This window comes from Capricornis sumatraensis, chromosome 1 (assembly GCF_032405125.1).
Source record: "Capricornis sumatraensis isolate serow.1 chromosome 1, serow.2, whole genome shotgun sequence".
Taxonomy (NCBI): domain Eukaryota; kingdom Metazoa; phylum Chordata; class Mammalia; order Artiodactyla; family Bovidae; genus Capricornis; species Capricornis sumatraensis.
In genome coordinates, this window is record NC_091069.1 from 18,179,685 (window position 1) to 18,193,148 (window position 13,464).

Consider the following 13,464-nt stretch of genomic DNA (forward strand, 5'->3'; position numbering starts at 1 on the left):
TGAACTCCGGGAGTTGGTGATGGACAGGGAGGCCTGGCGTGCTGCGATTCATGGGGTCGCAAAGAGTCGGACACGACTGAGCAACTGAACTGAACTGAACTGAACCTTTCATTTGGCTCATGCCATGTTATGTTCATGTACCTTTGAAATAAGGGGAAATAGTATCTTTAATGTCTAGCCAAGAGTTTAGTTAACAAAGAATTAAACTGCACGGTTGATTGGTTCTTTGTGTAAGTACATCTTAATGTTTGGGTTGAGAGGGGCCTTACGAAGGACAGTTTATTGTAGGAAAGCAATTCTGTACGTGAGTTTAAGCATACTTATTGCATTGTCTCTGCAGATTCTATTTTTGTTTACAGTCTTAAAATGTATGTTAGCAAAAATGGGTGGATTTTCAAATAAAATGCAGCTTCCATTAAAAAAAAAGAATTATAATCTCAAAATACTCTTTTGGTATAACTTCCTTAAAGGATTTTGAAAAACCATCTATCTACTCATATAGTTTTCAGTTGCCATCTAACATTTTTGTTAGAAGTTTAAATGTCTGCAAAATACATTTACACACAAACTCATTACATTATTCTCTTAAGTGTATCAGCACAATTTGATAGCAGTGATCACCCGTATTTAAAGTACAAGAGCCATTTCTTCTTTAGAAGTCAAGAATTTCATATGGTTTCTTTTTCTCCCTGAACTGCTGTTACTATCCCACTTCACCCACAAATTTTTATTCTATTGTAATGTGTGTTTGCATTTGAAAATCATTTACTTAGTATTCTACTATGCCTTTCTGCAAAAGAACATATATGTATATGTATATGCACATATGTATATTGAAGTTATAAACATTTTTGTTTCCAGTTATCATAAATCACTCAACACTTAAACATTTTTATAAGTATTAAGATAATATTTTATAGGAAACACATTTTTTAATGATATAGGTAAGACTGTTTTTCAGTTATTGTAAGAATCCATGGATGAAGGTTACTTTTGTATAGAATGAGCCAGAGTTCAGCATGAATTTTAATACTGGTGTTTTTACTGGAATAGATTTAAGTGCCAAGAAACCTCATATAAAGAAGTAGATGGAATTGGGTGCTCTTTTGATAGAACATCAACTTCTTCCAAGTTATATGCTAGAAATTATGTAGCAGTTCACTCTCAAACCTTATTTTTAGTGTTCTATCCCATGACAACTCGATTACATCTAGCTTCCATTTTATTGGTACCAAAAAACTGGAAATCACCAGCTAGAAACAGTTCTAGGGAGCAAAAGGAGGAGGGGACTTAAAACCATCCACTGTCCATTTTTCATCCCATTTCAGCTCGGCCTCTAGGGGGCGGCCCTGTGGCCCCAGAGCCTTCGAGGGCCTTTGCGAGCCCCGCATAAGTCTCTTCTCCTCAGGGGCCTGTTGGCAGGCCCCTAGCTCACTTCTCTAAATCACTTCACACCTCCCCAGGCTTTCTAGATAACAGTGTCTCCTTTCCTGAGCTCTCTGACCTTGCAGGTTGATTCATCAGGATGGAGAAGAGAGATGCATGTGTTCATTCTTCCTGCCCTGATGGGTATGAAGTCAGTAACTAGTTCACAGAAAGCCCGAGGACTTAGACTTGGCCACAGGAGCATCCTACACTCTGAGGACCAGCCTCAGATGGCTCTCCTCCTGGGATCATTTAAACAGGAACATCATTGCTTTTTGAGTGTGCTCAATGGCCGATTTGCTTTACTGATATTTCCAGAAGTCCTTTGGAGGAAAGGCTTTAATGAAGCGACGCTTTATAGGCTGTTGCATGGAATAGTGTCCTACACATTGCTCAAGGGGACAAAAAGCCGGGTGGGATATATTCGGAAGGGTCTTCCCTGGTGGCTCAGCGGCAAAGAATCCACCTGTCAACGAAGGAGACACAAGAGACATGGGTTTGATCCCTGGATGGGGAATATCCCCTAGAGAAGGAAATGGCAACCCACTCCAGTATTCTAGCCTGGAGAATGCCATGGACAGAAGAGCCTGGCAGGCTAGAGTCCGTGGGGTAATGAAGAGTAAGACACGACTGAGCACCTAAACGACAGCAATATTTGGAGGCGACAGCACATCATTTTCTCTTCTTGAAGTTTCAAAGCACACATTGAAAGGTCTAAGAAATTATGTAACAAAAACCTGTTTGATCGGACTTTCAAGACTAATGAGACCACAAATCCAGTTTTTCGTGTAACACCCGCTAAGGCCCTCACCTAAAGAGCCTTCCACCGAACTTTCTCAGAAAGGCTGAACTAACTGATAAATCTCATAATAGCTTTTGGAGAGAAGCTGTTTCTCTGAAAGCCCCTTTCAGCTGGTCCTTATGTGGTGAGGCCTCAGACTCTGTGCGGCTCTGCTGAGCATCCTGTGGGGCGTCAGCACATGTGTGTGTGTGAGATGAGCTGGATGGACTCGACTGTGCAGTCAGCACGTGTGCATGTATATGTACGTGTGTGTGTGTGTGTGAGATGAGCTGGATGGACTCGACTGTGCAACTCTGAGCATCCTGTGGGCCATCAGCACCTGTGTGTGTGTGTGTATGTGTGAGAAAAGCTAGATGGACTCTTGACTGTGCAACTCTGCTGAGCATCCTGCATATGTGTGTGTGTGTGTGTGTGTGCTGAGCTGGATGGACTCGACTGTGCAATTCTGCTGAGCATCCTGTGGGCCATCAGCACGTGTGTGTGTGTGTGTGTGTGTGTGTGTGTGTGTGTGTGTGTGTGTGTGTGTGTTTGATGAGCTGGATGGACTCTTGACTGTGCAATTCTGCTGAGCATCCTGCACGTTTGTGTGTGTGTGTGTGAGATGAGCTGGATGGACTCGACTGTGCAACTCTGAGCATCCTGTGGGCCATCAGCACGTGTGTGTGTGTGTGTGTGTGTGTGAGAGAGAGAGAGAAAAGCTGGATGGACTCTTGACTGTGCAACTCTGCTGAGCATCCTGCATGTGTGTGTGTGTGCTGAGCTGGATGGATTCGACTGTACAACTCTGGTGAGCATCCTGTGGGCCGTCAGCATGTGTATGTGTGTACATGTGCATGTGTGTGTGTGTGTGTGTGTGTGTGTGTGTGATGAGCTGGATGGACTCAACTGTGCAACTCTGGTGAGCATCCTGTGGGCCGTCAGCATGTGTGTGTGTGTGTGTGTGTGTGTGTGTGTGTGATGAGCTGGATGGACTCAACTGTGCAACTCTGGTGAGCATCCTGTGGGCCGTCAGCATGTGTGTGTGTGTGATGAACTGGATGGACTCAGCTGTGCAACTCTGGTGAGCATCCTGTGGGCTGTCAGCACGTGTGTGCATGTGTGTGTGTGTGTGATGAGCTGGATGGACTCGACTGTGCAACTCTGAACATCCTGTGGGCCATCAGCATGTGTGTGTGTGTGTGTGTGTGTGTGTGTGTGTGTGTGTGTGAGAGAGAGAAAAGCTGGATGGACTCTTGACTGTGCAACTCTGCTGAGCATCCTGCATGTGTGTGTGTGTGCTGAGCTGGATGGATTCGACTGTACAACTCTGGTGAGCATCCTGTGGGCCGTCAGCACGTGTATGTGTGTGTGTGTGTGTACATGCACGTGTGTGTGTGTGATGAGCTGGATGGACTCAACTATGCAACTCAGGTGAGCATCCTGTGGGCCATCAGCATGTGTGTGTGTGTGTGTGTGTGTACATGTGCATATGTGTGTGTGTGTGTGTGTGTGTGTGTGTGTGTGTGATGAGCTGGATGGACTCAACTGTGCAACTCTGGTGAGCGTTCTGTGGGCCGTCAGCATGTGTGTGTGTGTGTGTGTGTGTGTACATGCGCATGTGTGTGTGTGTGTGTGTGATGAGCTGGATGGACTCAACTGTGCAACTCTGGTGAGCATCCTGTGGGCCGTCAGCATGTGTGTGTGTGTGTGTGTGCGTGTGTGTGTGTGATGAGTTGGATGAACTCGACTGTGCAACTCTACTGAGCATCTTATGGGCTGTCAGCACGTGTGCATGTGTGTGTGTGTGTGTGTGTGTGTGTGTGTGTGATGAGCTGGATGGACTTGACTGTGCAACTCTGCTGTGCATCTCGTGGGCCATCAGCACGTGTGTGTGTGCGCGTGTGCATGTGCTTGTGTGCATGTGATGAGCTGGATGGACTCTTGACCTCTGTGTCTGAACGTCCTGCAGATGGCAGACAGGCAAAGCAACAGGCCTGCTATTTGAGATTTTGACATGTGTGCTTTTGGGGATGTTGGGAATGTTGTAATTTTCCAGTGCAAACTTTGACGCTTTGTTTCTGGGTCACAGAGAAAACACCACCTTTCATCTCCAATTACTGTTTTCCTCAAATCCACGCTATTTTCGTCCAGTTTCCTTTGAAAGACCAGAACAAATGTTAAGCCTTTGATTTCTCCACTTGCCATTCAGAGTCATGGTACAGATTCTAAAGTCTTACCTTGTGTTCAGTTTGTCCTTCAGGACACGTGACTTGCTCCCAATGTTACCTCTTTTCCCAGCCCTTGTCACAATGTTGGAGTCACAGCACTCACCTTTATCACGATCATGTAAATGACCAGCACTCTGATCATCAGTATCATCTGTATCTTGTTTAAGTTTCAAGGCCACACGCTCACTTTTGATGTCACTTCATTCCAATCAAATCACTCTTTATATATTTATATTTCATATGAAAAATTGACTTCACATAACCTTTGCTACTCTTTTCTCCGAGTAATGATAATTCCCTTTTAAGTCAATGCATAATAATACATTCTTCTATTTTTCAAGGCTGCTAGAACAAGATTAATTTAGACAATGTCGAGATTAAAGCTGCTGCAAGTCAAAACAAGTTGCAACATGTTGGAAAACATTTGGAATCTCATTTTTAATTTCCAAATTAAGGGCACTTGAATCTTTCAAGGTCTCTTTGGAGACCTTTATGCTCTGAATGTCATTAAGCACCAGACTCTTGTGCTTCCATAAGTTATACAATAACCCTCTTAATCACTTATCACTCATTAAATTTTTCTAAAATATTTGAGAGCCAGTTATTTTTCAACTTATGGCAACTCTTACAGTCATAAGTTCCATTAACTTGCTACACACCAAGTTCAAGTTTGACCTTTGGCCCATGCCTTGCACATGGCAGTGACAAATGGGCACTCCCTTGGGTTGTGATAAGCTTTAATGGGTACCCCAGACAATCACATTTCAGGAGAAGATGTTGTGCCAAGAAGGAACAGCATGTGAGGAAGAAAAGAGCATGCACCTGGGCATGGGAGGAAATAAGAACAAACTCACAAAAATAAGGACCATCTGTGAATTTAGTTTCCTGAAGACATTTGTAATATTCAGGAAAAACTAGGGAAATGAACAACTTTAGCTTAGAAATCAATTTGCACAGGAATAAACTCCAAATGACTCAAATTGGGTACGTTGAGTGACAGGGGAGTCATCACCACCAATGAGCAGGAAATGAACTCTGTTTTTGGAGGCTCCATCAGCATTGTGTGCAGTCTGGAATGAAGCGGGGAGAGGGAGAGGCAGATGATGGAGGTGGCTGGATTCAAGGTGGAGGGACCCTAGTGGGGTGGTCTGGAGAGACATGCAGAGACCTGAGAGCCTGGTGATGGATGCATTGAGGGGGTGGCAGAGAGCGGAGGCAAAGACATCTCCAGTTCTGATCCTGAGTAACAGAGATCATTATGGCACCCATGACAAGGAGAAAAACCCAGTGGGGAGAGCTGGTCTGATGGATGGTCTTGAGCTTTGTTTTAGACAAGCGGCACGTGAAGTGACGGCCGACATCTGAGGGGATACATTCAGCTGGTGACAGAGGAACGGGAGGTTGGAATTCTAGGGCGTGCTTGGCACACGCACGTTCTCCCCATCACATCCACAGCGTCAGGGCCTCCATCATAGCTGTCTTCCTGCATCGTCTCAAAATACAAGGCCCCTTGTATTCATTATCAGTCTCTTGTGTTCACTCACTCCCAGCCCCTGAGACCTCAGTAAAGGCTTCATGATTGTCACAGCAATTCCAATTAGACCTATCCCTGGGGAGGTTTAGCGATTCAGTAAACCAAGAGAGTCTTTTCTTCCTGTGATTTTCCTGTGATCACAAAACTACACGTTTTAAAAAATAACTCAAATCCAGAAATTTGTCAGAAAAAGTCCCAACTCTTGCACAACAGGAGACATATAATAATGCATAGTCATACAAACTTTGCAATGAAAATTGGCAACAACCCAATATCCAATGAGGTAAATAGATAAGTTATACATATTCATATAATAGAATACTATTCTGCAGTGAAAAGTAATGACTTACAGCTGTGTACATCACCAGGGACAGACCTCACAGATAGTGTTTCCATCAGCTGTCAATGTCTCATTACTTTTTGGGAAACACTGAAGGAAAAATACTTCTGTTGATGCTATGGGGTTTCAGTGATGAGCTTAATCAAGTCAGCTGTCTGGCAAGGTCACATTTAAATACAGTTGCACAGGCACACTCTGACACACTCCCCACCCTGCCCCCCAGCACCAGTTTAGGAGATCCAGTCAATGAGAACAGTGGAACCAGACAGAGGGTTCGTTTTGAGATACACAAGGATTTAAAGGCCCAGGTAGCCTACAAAGCTGGGCTCCTTTACTGCTGGCTTTGAGGCTACCGCGCTCAGGGAGAGAGGACCGAGAAAGGAGAAGAGCTTCCTGGGAAAACCAGGACTCATCCTGCAGAGTGTGAAGATGGGCGTGTTTAATACTCTCCACTAACATTTTCTACAGCAAAGGAATATGGGAAACGGAAGCACTGCAGACCCATGGAGGACAGAGTGATGGCTAACTGGCAGAAATGGAGTGGGCTGCAAGAATCATTAGATTTGGAGCCAGAAAACCAGGGCTGGGGTCTTGGTCCTGTTTACTAGCTGAGTGACCTTGGGAGCAGGGGGACAGAGGGGTCTCAAACCGCCAAGGCTTTGGTTTTCTCAAAGTTAAGATAACGATGTCAGTAGTTTAGGAAACAGCTATAAAAATCTAACGCATTGTTGTCATGTAAAAGTTATACATCTGTGTTTCAGTCTCCTTATCTCTACAATGGGGACAATGACAGCATATACTTACTAGGATTTAATGAGTTAATCCATGTGAAATGCCTATAACAGTATCTGGCTTGACTAAGCACTCAAATTATTAGGCAGGTAATTATATAAAACTAAACTGTCACCCACCACCACCTCAATCCACTGTCAACCCATTGTTATTGATGTGTCTATTGGTTTCTTGCCTTTAGTGACTAGCTGACATTAAGAAAGACAGAAAGTCTCATCTTGCTTATTTTCTTTTCTTCTTAGAAGACAGTGACCAGAATCATTAAAAAAAAAAAACTGCTGCAGTAATGATTTTTTAGATAGGCAATAAATATATTACTTATCTATTAACATTTATTAAGTATTAGTACTTTTAATAATAGGATATAAAGAAAAATACATATAGTGGTATTTAAGATTGCAATCTAACAGAATACTGACAATAGGCATATAGAAGGGCAACTATTTGAGAGCCATATAACAAGACTGCAAATAAAATTAATATATCCAGCACTATGTACAACTTTAATGTGATGGTCTAATCCATGAATGATAATGGGGTAAAGCATGTTAAAAAAAAAAAGTTAAAGATTTTTAAACCAAAAATTAAACATTTTCCAAAATAACTAGTAGGAATAAAGATGTTTGATGTTTAAAAAAAAAAACACAGAATTTTCCCTATATATGTAATTTACATGGCTATAGCTTTTTAAAAGACTTTTTCTTAAACCCCAAACCCTATTTTAAAACAAGGAGACAATGGTAATGGTACAGCAAATTAAGCTATAGTTGAAGTGTATCTTGAAAGAAGTGTAAAAATTGACTCATCCCCAATTAGCTAAAGAACAATGCAGATAAATATAAGCGTGGGCCTTCTGAAGTCCACCGCCTGGGCTTGAACTCTAGCTCTGCCACTTAGAAGCTGTATGACCTTGGGAAATTACTCTGTTTTTCATTTGTCAGTTGAGAATAGTAATTAATTCATGAAGTTGTGGAGATTAAATCAGTTACATATAGAGATTATAGAGCAATATGAGGCATATGTGTTCAATAAATGTGAACTTTTAAATTATAATAAATGTATATTATCCAAAATGAATACAGAACTAATAACTGATAAAACAAATAGTCAACATCAATTGTTAAATTTGGGGGATCAGCTGACTATAAACCATCACTAGTCCATTACTATTGCTAAAGATACAACTCAATGTGACCATGGCATAAAATAATATCATGTCTCATCAATCCAAACAAGACTCCATCAGTTGTGGGATGTGTCATTAGTTTAGGAAACATTGAAGGAAAAATGGGAATATCAACATTCCCACTGATGTTATGGAAGATATTTCAGAAAAGTCAAGGTGTGAAAAACTGCACCTTGAAATTGATGAAATACCAATAGAAAAAAAACTGGAAAGTGGTCAACAGAGTTAGACTGCAGATGAATTTGCTTAAAAACAAAATGGTAGACATAAAGTCTTATTTTCACACTGCTTTCTAAGTGTGGGAGCTGCATTTCCCAGATGGGAGTGCCCACTAACAGAAGTTTAGCTTCTGTTTAACTCCCAGTCCCTGTGCCGGGAGCAGGGGCCTCCCAGGACCACGTCCTGCCACGTCTTCCTGGTACGAGGAGAAGCAACCAGGTCCTGTTGCCACTCTTCTAGGAGGAAGCACGTTGAAAGGATAGATTCTTGCAACAGACAGTCTTGCTGTATAATCAAATTTTAAGAATCAGGAAGATTATGGATGCTCTGAGTCTTTGGATAAAAAAGGATTCTAGAGAAATTGTGAAACTTTTTTCTTTTCGTTCTTAACTTTGCTTATTTCTCCCTACAGCCTGCTCGATATGAGAAACTTGTGAAGTTCCTTAGATGTATGGAAATAACTAGTTGAAAATTACTTTCCCTTAAAATCCTAAAATCTTCCAGGTTAGGTGTTACAATTTTAATAGAAATCGTACCAGCATGAAAACTGCATACAAAGCAAAAATTAAGAAATGCCTTAAAAAAAAAATACTGCGATTAAAGTTGAAAACAAGGTTGAGTCAGTGTTCAATCTGGAACATCCACGTCAGGAATCTACATGAGAGGATGCCCATGAGCTACCAAAACACTTGCTCCTTCTCCAGGGCATACAGTTCACCTAATTCTGCAGCCACCCTTGCAGCTCAACACAACCAGGGGCCTTAGAAAGACCAGTGGAATGGGCAAATACCACTTCCATACCTGGACGACATAAACTTCCCATGTGTGGACCTCGCTCCTCTCTCCTCCCCTTGTATCAACAGAACGCAGAAGATGAGACAAAGGACTCTGGATTCAGCTCTGGGAGCTGGTGGAACCAAAAAGTGAAGAAGCCTGGATTCCTGGAACTTTGTCAACTTAGGTAACACTGAACTGTTACAGCAACAATCAACAAACCTCAAATGTATTAAGTCCATGAGATTTTGAGGTGGTTGGAATAGTGGTTAGCCTACCTTAATAAAGAAATTTTCAATCCACACATAATGGCCCACTCAAACATAAAACATTCAGCACAGAATCCCAGTATAATTTATGTATTCTAGTTCAAATTTATCAGAGCGGTAAGCCTGAGATAATGAGACACAGCAATGAGCAGTGGTCAATGAAAATAATAACTGTCCCTACTGGGGGGAAAAGAGAATGTTGAAAATTTGAGCTGGAAAAAGGGTAAACTTACGTATCAGATTTGGGGGGGATGGTATTGACGTTATCTACCCCCACCGTAATGATGTGGGCAACTTGGGCTCAGGGAAACATGCTCATTGTTGCCCAGTTATACGTAAAAATATCTTCAGTATCCTGAGGTAAAATGTCGAACTGAACCATTTTAATTTGATTCTGTGATTAATTTATAAGACGGGCATCTCCACAAAGGACTAGACAAAAGGCTAAGGCACACAGGGACTGTAAAATACAGCCACACAGGGCAGGCAGCCTGGCACTTTACCATGACAGCATTCATCAAGATGGGCCCTGCGTCTTCCTCCCTGAGAGTTTTCAGCAATGCGTGATATCACGTCCTGAAAGATTCCCAGAGTCATCAACAGAAAAGTTTATATGGTCAGACAGCTATCAGGTAAGTATAAGGTGATAGGAAAGTGGGGGAGAACTTAATATTGTTAAAAGGACACCACCATTCATTGTATGGAATGGAGGGGAGGGCAGGGTCTGTAAGGAACTGCAGCACAAACATACTGTCTGAAGGCATTCAAATTCAGTATTTTTAGGATTTGTGGGCAAACTCTCCTAGTTCAGGTATTCCTTATTCACTCCCTTATCAAGTACTGTGTGTCCCCTGGCCATCTGAAATCCAGGCATTCTGGAGGTTCTTTCCTACTCTAATACTCTAAGGAGTGTTTTATGGTAAAATGGATGAACACATGACAACCAAAAAGAAAAAAAACTTAAGACACAAAAAGAGTGAACTCAGGTAAAACAGAGAGAGAGGGGAAAAACTCAAAGAACTCAAAAAGAAAATAAATTCTTTGAAAATAAAAAGTTTAATTTGCATTAAGTATAACAATATACAGTCTATAAATTCTCTGAAACACAACTAAAAAGGGCAAGTTTGGTAATTTTGAAAATAACAGTCTCACTTTTTACTAGACACTTGACCAAGATGATATAAGAAATGTCAAGTTATATATGAGTTTACATGCACTTTGCTATACATTCAGGCTTTTATCTAAAATTTTCTAAAAGAAACACTTCATTAAAATGAATTCAAATTTTACAACTATGTGGAACAAAGAAAACTGGCAGAAGTGATAAATCTCTCTTCTTCAACCAACCGGAAGCAGGATCACCGAGTAGTAGGTGGTCTCTTCTTTACCCCCTTGTATTTGGTGAGGAGCCAACAACTGTGAGAAGGTAACCGAATTGTCAGAAGGAATGGTCTATGAGCAGGGTGCTAAGACCTAGAGCCCCTGTCACCTTGAAAGAAAATGAGGTAAATAAGTATAAAACACGTTAAAATTAAGAGAACGATGGTGGGTAATCAAGATGATCTTATTTCAAGCAACTCAATTTGAGTAACAGGGAGCATGGAGTTCAATGCTTTTTTTAAGTAAAATTTTATTCAAGTTCTAATAATCATTTGATAGATTGTGTTTTGTTAAATCCAGGCAAAACTAAAAAAGGGCTCATATTATACATCACTGTTGTAAAGAACACTGTACGTGCTTAGTCGCTTCAGTTGTGTCCAACTCTTTGCAACCCTATGGGCTGTAGCCCGCCAGGCTCCTCTGTCCATGGGATTCTCCAGGCAAGAATACTGGAGTGGTTGCCATGCCCTTCTCCAGGGGATCTTCCCAGGAATCAAACCTGCATCTCTTACGTCTCCTGCGTAGGCAGGCGGGAAGTAACATTACACAAAACATATTAACCTCAGGAAACGAAGGACCTAACCGTAGTCTCTGTAAATGAGCTGATCACCCTGTATAGACATTGTCAGAACATTCTGTGGACCTCAAGACAATCCCACTGCCTTTCTTGTACAGTATCACTGTAATTCACAGTTCTGGCCAGTTTTGGTTGGTTCTCACTTCAGTGAGGTCAAACCACGTGCTGTTTTACTGACTTTGAGGAGTCGTTCTACTAATAGTCTGGAAATCACTGTTTGCCTTTCTTGATGGATCCCTTTATTCCTATTAATTCCTTATTTTCTAATGTGTCACTGTAACTGGAGATTCAGAGCTCACCACAGAGCCAGCCAGACCTGTTCAAAGAGCTCTTGCCCTTTTAAGAAACCTCTCACCCCCACCCCAGGGCACAGCAGCATGGTGTTAACCAAGGCTGTGCTTTACCATTCTACCTAAAAGGCTTTGACCATGTCGGTGACAGTGGTTGTTGATTTCTACCAATTGTTTTAGCTATTTCTTACTTTTAACCATAATTCTTTTTAAAGTGGTGAAAATATTAATTCTCTTCTTGGTAAGAACTGTTTCAGTGGTGGCTTAAAACTAATGACTTTGATAACTAATTTTTTACATACCTTAGCTTAAACTGGATCCCTCGGAAGATCTATCTATCTCAAAGGCAGCATTTTCTTCCTAGGCATGAAAGGGTTTGAGATATGTAAGATTTTAAATTTGCCTTCTAGTTAATCAGTCTCAACCAAGGATTCTCAACCTCTCTGAAGTGATGAGCCATTAAAAGACCATCCAAAGGGAGGCTCTCAGTTATAGATTAATTTATGTTTCTCAATTCATTTGCAAAATTATGGCCTGTGCTTAGAATTCTGAGTTAGGGAAGGGTTAGGGGCACCAGAACCCAGAAATAAAAAATGCAGTCATTTCAGGTAGCCCACCCAGGCTGGTCACCCCCCCAAGCCCTACCCCAAGCAAAAAAGTCCCATCGGCTGTCCCTTCCCTTCTGCCAAGCATCAGCATAATTCCAGAAGGGCAAGCAGTGAGGGAGCCTAGATATATTCAGTCTCAAGTGTCAAGAAGTTAATTTCACGGCTCCTTTCTTTTACCAGCTATTCCCTCAATGTTACTCCATAAAGTTGAGGGGACAGTGCCCTCTGGTTCTCTTTTCCTGGTAGCTGAATTGATTTTACTCAAGAGTTAACCAGGAATTCAGGGATTTTTAACCTAGGATACTTCTAAACAGGCTGAGAATTCCTGGTATAGCCAAAACTTATGTAATCTTAAAACCTTTTAAATTTAGTATTTTAGCCAGAAGGATAAGGGATTTAATTTCATTCACAAATACTTTCTAATACTTAGTATTTATAAGGAAAAAAAGTCATGATTACAAATATATTTCACTCAGAACTATAGCATGCAGGTGATCTAAAGAGTTCTCAATTTAAGAATTTTAGCAAATAAGTTTCTATAATTATTTGGCTAGGCAATTAAACTTATTCTGACTGCTATGTAAAACTCACATAAATAAAATATAAGACAAAAACAAGTTTTCATGTTAATATTGAAAATGGTTGTTAGGAATTTTAAGTTTCCCCAAATTTGAGAGCTGATCCTTAAACACTCAGCATCATGAAAACTGTATCAACTGAGAGAGCATCGGTTCTTTTCCAGTCTCTTCTACAGAAAGGCCATTTTCACAGGCACCACCCCACACGTCTGTGGTCAGTGAATCTGCCTTAACATTAGCTATGTGGACAGAACTATCTGTGGCTTAAAGTAAAGGTGAAACAGTTAACAAAACACGGCAAGACGCTAACTGAGGCAGACTCTTAAGGGACTGGCAAATTTAGAGCACCAATTCTTTTCTGTCATTTTTCACCCAGTTTACAGCAAAGTTTTGCATATGTGAGAGTCAGGCTGCGCTACAGGTTATAAATAGATACAGATACACACACACACAGAGACACACAGACTCGAAAGGATCATGGTG